We start from the raw sequence: 9,791 nt of genomic DNA on the forward strand, positions 1-9,791 counted from the left end.
AGTTGTTAAATATAGTAGGACCTGCCATAATAAGACAAAAAAAATAGAAGTCTTGCATTATCAGCAAAGCTTCAAATACAAATTGCTCTACAAATCGGAATGTTGATTATTTTCCAATGCCATCTAGTCTTTCTGTCCTAGACCAACAACACTTGCAGAATTTTTTCCTAATAATATAATATCAATTCATCAACTAATTTTTACTAGCTTTCCTCCTCCACTGCCAGTTCTTCTGACATTGTCAACTTTAGCCTACAAATTAAATATATAACGACAATAATTTATGAATAGATCAAATGTAAAACAAAAAAAATTAGCGAATTTTTCATCAAGTCATAAGTGGCATTCATGTCGGCAGTAGACCCACTAGCTACATCATATGTTCAAATTACGATACTGTGAACTTAAATTGGTACTTATCAAAATTGCTTTCTTAATGTTGGGCCAGTAAGTGTCCCTAACGTATGCATAATCTTTGTTCTGAGGTATCAGTTCCATAGCCTCACACATTACAAGACGTTTTGTCCATTCGTTTATTTCATCATTTTTTGTTAACATGCTTGAAAAAGCACCGAATAATAATCCTATGATTCATTAATCATATCGAGTATAGTTAATTTGCTCTCAACTGATGGAATTTCAACCGAAAAGAGAAATCGAAACCAAAATACAAACAACTTAGCCTTCTAACCTCAAATAACAATACCTACCGATGACTATAAACAAATGAACTCAATCAGCTGACTAGTGAAAGAGATCATGTAACTAGTGAAAAATTGTCACAAGTTACTAGACTGGTAAAATAGTTTGAGAAACAGAATCTACTAGAGCTGGTGAAATATACTCTGGTAACTAGTAACTGGTGAACTACTAAACTAGTATTTTTGAGAAACAGGCCCCTGGAGTCAACAATTTCCTTTATTCTTGCAATATGTGACTACTGGAACATTCGTCAGCACCATGACTGACTAAACCGCCATAAAGTAAGTGCAAAACAGTGACAGGCTGGTCGAGGATGTGCCAGGATGCAACATAGTTGACGACAGCGCATTGGCACGATGCAAGACATATTATTTCTCCTTGTGCATGTTTCCAGCGGGAATAGATGTCATAACTCAGAGCTATGTAAACAGGAAGTTTCCCCTCATCCGTGTCAAACCTTGTTGCCAGTCACACTAATGAAACTTTATAAATCTGAGCATTTCCCCACTCCATTTAATTGAGTCAATAATATTCTTAACTTTTAGAACACGCATGTTTAGATAGATCAGCAGGCCTCCTGATGAATATGACCAAGACACAAGTAATGTCAAACGGGCCGGAGTCACCCATAATAATTGATGGTGCAGAACTACAATATGTGTCTGAATACGTATACCTAGGACAGCTAGTCTCCTTCCACCAGAAGACAGAGAAGGAAATAAAACGAAGGATTTCTCTCGCGTGGAAGGCATTCTGGACTCTCAAGTTCATCGTACTGGAGAAAACACTCAGCAAGAAACTCAGAACAGAAATATTGGAGACCTGCGTAACTCCTGTACTGTTATATGGGTGTCAGACATGGTCTCTCACTGCCAAACTTCGTAACAGTCTCCAAATATGCCAAAGAAAGATGCTGAGAAGGATACTAGGCTTATCACTGAGGGACAGAGTTCCAAACGAAGTGCTACAAAAGATGGCGGCAATTAAAGATCCAGCACTGCAAGCCACCAACACCAAATGGAAGTGGGGAGGCCATGTTGCACGACTTAGAGACGGAAGATGAACGCAGACTATGGGATCCCCGCATTGGCAAGAGATCACGCGGAAGACCAAGAAGAAGATGAGCCGACCTCTTCAGTGAACGTGTAGGAAGCCATTGGTCAAGCAGAGCAAGACATAGGGAAGACTGGAAAAACCTAAGAAGACAAGTGAACAGCGACTAAAAGCAGTGCGACAGAAACAAGCGAACAATACCAAACAGTGCAGAATGTGGACCAAGTGAACAATTCCAAGGTTGTAAACGTCTCTTAAGCGGAGTAGCTCACCGCGTGAGACAAATAGAGCTCTCCCTCTATAGGAGGAGGCCTTAGCCCTTAACGGGACATTTTTAGGCTAATCATTTCGTCATTTCATGTTTAGATTAAGTCCTATTTCACACTAAAAGAGCCCGCCTTAGAAGGAAAATGATATGCATTCTTGTTCACAGTCCCAAGCCGTGAAGTGCGAGCAGACTGAATCTGTGTGCGGCCGCGAATAAGAGCAGCATGCATTGCGGCACGGAATAACCGCCGCGCGGACGGATTGTAACTTGAACTCGCCCTGGCGGGCGGATATTGATCAGCCCGATGTCAGTATCAATTTGTTTTGCACATCCACTACACACCACTCCCTTCGACGACGCTGCACCAGCTGCATCAGTCATTTGTGAGTGACTGCCAATTCGATCGTCGGAGGGACAACGGATCCTGATGTTTGGACACCCCTGCAGCAGCAAATATTCATTGATCCATTCGGCCAAAGCATGAACAAAACCTCGATAAGAAATCGATTAATAACGCTGCATATGAAATAAGTGACATTTTCTCTATTTACAACTTTTTATTATTGTTGTAATAATAACACATTGTTGGGTTGGCAACTTCCTCATCTTCGTCTCTCGCATTATATGTATTAGACCAACCCCGGACCATAAGCTTGAAACGGTGGAACCAAAAAGGTGTTCCAGTACGGACGTCAAATTACCCATAGTTCATCCCTTTTTCCGGTGTGTTTATCAGCTGTTTTGTTCATATTATTACGATTACAAATTGTTGCGTGTTGTGAATATTTCAAAAGTGTACTCAAGTTCAGCAGGAGTTATTTTTTATAAATAAGCCTCAACTGTAGAATATGTCCGTTGATATGTCCGCCTATGGTTTAACATATGAAGGAATGCCAACAACCTTCTTGATACAAGAAAGAATGTGGAAATGAAATGTTCAGTCCGTGTCACAACAGTATCACTTTTAATAAATATACAGTGAAATGTATTATCGCCGCGCTCTCATGGTTAACATGTCGGCATCATACAATAACGTGCGGTGTGCTTTTAAAACATAATTTTGCCGACCGATTGTTGCTCTGTAGGTTTCACTCTAAGCGTCACGTTGTCACGTCTACTTCCTCGATAAGAATAAGCACTAGTTTGTTATATTGTTAAATGGCTATTATTATTATTATTATTATTATTATTATTATTATTATTATTATTATTATTATTATTTCATTTACGAGTATGTTGACATTCTTAACTCTTAATAATAATTTTTAATCACATACCTTAATGTTCGTCCTCAGCACAAGACGTTGCAACCTCGGTTTTAGTCCACGTGGATTAGACAAGTAGGTGTCTTTTAATAATGGAAGCAGCTTATTGGTTGCAATATTGAAATTGAGGCGAGTGATTGGAGCGGCGACATAAGAAATTGAAAACAATGGCGAAAACGTAATACGGCGAACGCCAGTAGGGGAAGTCATCCCCACCCACATGAAATGTGCATTCGACACATCACTAGCCTATCACGTAGAGTGTGTGGTGAGCTTGTAGGGGAAAAGTGGAAAGGGGTCGTGGGAGGAGCTTAGCGTTCGCCGTATTACGTTTTTACCAAAACAATAACGCAATTAAATTTCAAAGACCTGCTGAATGTTAATTATGACAGCGCGGCAATTACACATTGATACAATAATCTGCCAGTACTTCTGTTACCTCCACGTCCATTCTAAACCGTTTACGTATGACCAAAACCGATAGTATCAATTTAATATTTGGCAATTGACGGTATTTCGCGGTGGATTATGGGGCATAGAAAGTATAGTTTGACGTCATATCCGTCGCACCGATTTGAAGCACATTTGCTTGGACTGCTCCCTCCTGTCTTTTTACCTTCTCAGTATTAGGCCTATAAGATATCGCGTAGCAGCGAAAGGCTTGGGACCAGCTGCATTATAGCCTGCATGACAATGGACAAACAGAGACTTTCAGACGATGTGCTGTTAATGACGACAATGATGTTAATAGTAACAACGATGACTATAATCAAGATAATTACTATGATAATGATGATTATGGAAGAATGAGAATTCCTCAACAGCGCCAAGGACAGTGTTGTTATATTTTCGTGTGACAAGACAAATCCTGAATGATAGCAGCCAATGAAGCAAGACGGCCGAGATATGAATGGAGTCAATGTCACGGTTAAGTATACCCTATACAAGGATGTTGCCATCGGGCTTGGGGCGACAGTCCAGATACAATGCAAGATATCTAACAGACATATTCATATTACTTCCCATAATAATGCACATGATTTGAGAAGCCATTAACAGCAACTGTTCTTTGAAAGTCAAAATAGTACAAAAATTAAAAACAGAGTCACGACATATGTAGATGTAATCCTACGTTTATGAACGTAACTGAATAAAATTCTTTATCGAGATAGAACAGATTGACTAAGCCTCTATTTGTAACATAGCTGAGACAAAATGTCAGAGATTAACTAAGTCTCTGTCGTAACATAAGACAGAGACACGCCTAATGCCATAATTAACAGAGTGATCTAGTTTCTAATTTTGTACAGCATTTCTGCGACAGAAGTCCACAGGAGTGTGTAGTAGATTAACCAAATATCTGACAAAGGGGATAGAATCAGTTCTAAATTAACACAAAGATTAGTGCGTTAAACCTGATATAAAATGGATAATTATGTAAATCGTAATATAATGTTATATTATGTGAGTATTTTAACAGAACTTGGAATGTGTTAGAACTGAAAAAGGTGAAGAATCTTACATGAACAATAAGCTTATTACAAAGTAACAAAATGATAAGTCAGTTGGAATATAAAATAACTAGCGTATTACAACGTCTGCTTAACGTTATACTGGGTGTTCAGTTCAAAGTGTTTCACGGCTCGCTGTATGCCGTCCTTGGCTAGCCGATGAGCCTAGAGAATTCAATCTTCCTACACTTCCGCAGAGGCGTATTACCTAAATGCGAGAGAAGTTGCCTAGCAAGTACGGCGTTCATTCTGAAGTAAACAGAGTCCGTGGATAGCCACGGACTCTGGAAGTATGTAGGCCTACCGATACGTGCGGTAACGCCGGTAGTTGTAGGAATGTGAACTGTTTGGAAACACGTACTGAGGTGAGTTTTTTTCTTACTGTCGGGATATGGCGAGAGGGTTAAGACGATTACTTACGTATTTGTTGACATTAACTTGGACGGTCAACATGGACACGGAGCATTTGATTTGTGTTGTGGAATGTTGTGGAATATTGCGGTATGCAACGGATGATAACAAACATCCTGCGTACGACTTGTCCGCGCAAAACACAGTTCGAAAGAGATTATGCTAGCACACAGACAGTACAGACCGCCATCTGCTGCTACGACGTTCACGTTATACTGTACATGTTCTCAAGTTCAGATTGAACGCCTTGTATAATAGGCAACTTCTCTGACATAAAAGCTGAAACTCGCTTCAAATCGCTGACTCACAACAGTGACGTCATGACGCACTTTGAAATGAACACCCAGTATAATGATGAGCCTGATAAAATGTAATAGAAGATACCACAGCGTAACAGAATGTTTGGCCGGTTGGAGCATAATTGAATGACGGGTCTGTTAAGACGTAATATAATGACAAGTCTGTCAGAATGTAACAGTATAACGAGTGTGTTAAAATGTAATATAATGACGAGTCTGTCATATCATAACAGACTGACGAGTGTTTTGGATTGTCATAAAGCATGTGCTGCAGGCCGTCTGCTATAAAGTAACATAATAATGATTCTGAAGGGAGGACTTCGTTTCCAAGGAGCACGGTCACAAGTGTGTTGTTAGGATGTGATAGTGTTACAAGTTTGTTGTAACAGTGGGGTGGCTATCGGTTTACTGTGCAGTAAGTGACGGAGCTGCTGTAAAGTAGCATAATGACAAGTACAAGCGAGCACTGGGTGTTTGCATCTTGCTAATGGATCTGCTATAAGAAGGGATCAAGCGAAGTCCCGGTACGAGTGTTGTGCTGCAGTGGCAAGCGTGTTGACACCATGGCGACTGTGTTCAAGAGTAACAATGATAATTCTGCTATAAATCACAAGCGGTGATTCTCATAAGAACAGAGGTTTTGTACCATAAGCTGACAGCATGTAGCCTGCACCGATGTGCAATTTGAAAACATGCCACCACCAAGTTTCATGTTCTCCAAGCTACTCTGTCATAGAATCGCGGCTTGCACAGTAGTCGTTAAATAAGCAACACTGAAACAGACACCACTGAGCCATGAAGGAAGGAGAGCCGCTCCTTCCTGCATGACGCGGTGCTAAATTACGACTTACTTGTGAGCTGGCCGGCGCCTGAAGACATGCACGCCCGCACGACTCGACGCCGCAGCGACGACTGAACGAGGGCGTCGCGACGCACCGCGCGCCTGCGCACCGCGGCAACCCGTGCGACGCGAACCACCACGACCCGCGCTGCCAGCACCCAAGACGCTTGTGCTGTGATACGTGCCTTCCACCTCGCAGTGCTCTTCAGGATTACGTTGATGCTTTGTATGCCACCAACATTAAATTAGAATTCTATGTATGTATGTATTTACACTGCAAGTGGGCAAGCACCCGGTGGCAGTGGTATACACAATATAAACAATACACAATACAATTATACAATACACAATACAATTATACAATACACAATACAATTATACAATACACAATACAATTATACAATACACAGTAAAATTATACAATACACAATACAATTATACAATACACAATACAATTATACAATACACAATACAATTATATAATACACAATACAATTATACAGTACACAATACAATTATAAAATACACAATACAATTATACAATACACAATACAATTATACAATACACAATACAATTATACAATACACAATACAATTATATAATACACAATACAATTATACAGTACACAATACAATTATACAATACACAATACAATTATACAATACACAATACAATTATACAATACACAATACAATTATACAATACACAATACAATTATACAATACACAATACCATTATATAATACACAATACAATTATACAATACACAATACAATTATACAATACACAATACAATTATACAATACACAATACAATTATACAATACACAATACAATTATACAATACACAATACAATTATACAATACACAGTAAAATTATACAATACACAATACAATTATACAATACACAATACAATTATACAATACACAATACAATTATACAATACACAATACCATTATATAATACAAATACAATTATACAGTACACAATACAATTATACAATACACAATACAATTATACAATACACAATACAATTATACAATACACAATACAATTATACAATACACAATACAATTATACAATACACAATACAATTATATAATACACAATACAATTATACAATACACAATACAATTATACAATACACAATACAATTATACAATACACAATACAATTATACAATACACAATACAATTATACAATACACAATACAATTATACAATACACAATACAATTATACAATACACAATACAATTATACAATACACAATACAATTATACAATACACAATACAATTATACAATACACAATGCAATTATACAATACACAATACAATTATACAATACACAATAAAATTTACAATACACAATACAATTATACAATACACAATACAATTATACAATACACAATACAATTATATACACAATACAATAAGAATACACAATACAATTTAACACAATAATTACAATTAATAATAAAACATAAAATACCTAATTATACAATACAACCTACATATATATAGGTCCTACATAAGTTTCAATAATCTTTCACTTTACTCTCATCTCACTCACTGTAGTGGCACTATGACGCATTTCACTGACACTTTAGAACACATTTCACTGACACTTTAGGACACATTTCATTGACACTATACAACACATTTCACTGACACTATACAACACATTTCATTGACGCTATAAATTATCACTGATCGGAACTGTTCACTGCACTGTAAAACCATAACTTCACTGACTCACCTCGCTTCACTGATACAACAGTTCAAATAAGTCAAATAATTACACCCTTATGCATACTTATAAACAGAACTACATTTAAACTAAACATTTCTAGTCTAAGGCCCTCTTACACGCTATTTTTAAATAATTTACAATTCAAACCAAGGGTGTAACTCGTCGGGCTAAATAAATACATGTCACCTTAAAAAATTAAATGTTAAATGTCACCTTAATTTTAATTTGCACTTTATACACAACTTTTTAAGCTATTCTTGAATCTCCTTAAGGAAGGACAGCCCTCAAAGACCGCTGCAGGTAGGTCATTCCAATCATTTATAGTTCTATTTAAAAATGAGAATTTACCTACATCTGTTTTCTGTTTCCTACATTGAAAATGTAGGAATATCACTAACAGCCGATATTTGCATATCACCATGTCAACTGGTGCTGCTTCTTTCCTTGTTCCACGCCACCGTGTGGTATGTGTTTTTGGTCTAAAACTCTAAAACATCGATTTTCTGTTTTTTTTTGTCTATTTTGATTGTGCAAAACTTGCTTAGTCATATCTGTAGTGCTCGGGAAAAGTGGCACAGGCCAAAAATGTTAATTTTACAAAAGAAAAAAAAAATTCTTCACACTGGTTTATGTCGATTTGGTTTCTTTCTGTATGAATTATTCTAATTGGAGAAATACTTATGTCTCTTTTTCCAAGCGAGCAGATGTTCCGTAAGTTGTCAATAAATTAATAAAAAATATTTGTGGAAACTGACTTATGCCACTTTTCCCAAGCACTGCAGATATCTAATTCTTATTTTGCATTAAAACCTCCTAAAATGCCCTTTAAATGTCATTTAAATGTCCAGAGCTATTACAGGCACGCCCCTTTTCCGACAGAAATTTCTATCAAGAAAAAAATAAATCATAGTTTGTAATTTGCGGGACCTGGGGATATTACGTTCCACCGTTGTACCATCCTGTTTGGCCCTACGGACCTTCTTCGTAAGTGTCTGCATGGGAAAGCCCATAATATTATTTGGTGTAGGGTGCCAAAAACTGCTTTTGTGAGTGTAAAGACATTGTCAGTTGGTGTGCAGGATGATGTATTAATACTAAATGAGGGAAATAGTGGCAGGATTAAAGTTTTAAGGAGATTAGACAGAGACCCAGGAGCGAACACGGCGAAGACGTGCAAATATTTTGACAATCTCCGAGTGGAAAAGGCAGATACGGATCGTGGGAAGAAGTGCAGAATGGAGAGAAAGAATAAAAGAGGTCTCAAAAGGGCCATAGAGGATGAAAAGCGCCCTGATGATCCAGAATATTAACCAGGTGCACATTGAAGGTATGGTTAAGTTTAGGTGTTATTTTCTCATATTTGATTTTCCTATATATAAATATACATTTTTCTCAAGAACTGCTACGAGTAGAAGCTTTAAATTTTAAACACTAATTCATGTCATGAAACTAACTTCTGTTTTTTTTTTTTTTTTCGTGCTCCATATTCTAAAATGAACAAAATTTTTCGGTGAAAATACGTTAAAAAATTCTCTCGAGAAAGTCTATTAAAGATTACCAGCCTGAAGAAGTATCTCCTGTCAATATGTTGCATCCTTCTAGCTCATACTTGCACAAACAGCGCTCAACGAGCGCGCGCGCTCCTTCGGAGCGGGAGAGCTGTGTTTACCGCTCGCCGAAACGGAGAGTAA

At 37.5% G+C, this 9,791-nt stretch overlaps 1 protein-coding gene across 1 annotated transcript in view; it reads right to left on the reverse strand.

The window, feature by feature from the left end:
- Positions 1–6,434, reverse strand: part of LOC138698747 (uncharacterized) — a 72,006-nt gene extending 65,572 nt beyond the window's left edge. Inside the window, exon 1 of the mRNA XM_069824975.1 lies at positions 6,361–6,434. The gene's annotated coding sequence lies outside the window, so the exon portion shown is untranslated. The remainder of the gene's footprint in view (positions 1–6,360) is intronic.
- Between the last annotated feature and the right edge of the window lie 3,357 nt (positions 6,435–9,791).

This window comes from Periplaneta americana, chromosome 4, assembly GCF_040183065.1.
Source record: "Periplaneta americana isolate PAMFEO1 chromosome 4, P.americana_PAMFEO1_priV1, whole genome shotgun sequence".
Lineage (NCBI taxonomy): Eukaryota > Metazoa > Arthropoda > Insecta > Blattodea > Blattidae > Periplaneta > Periplaneta americana.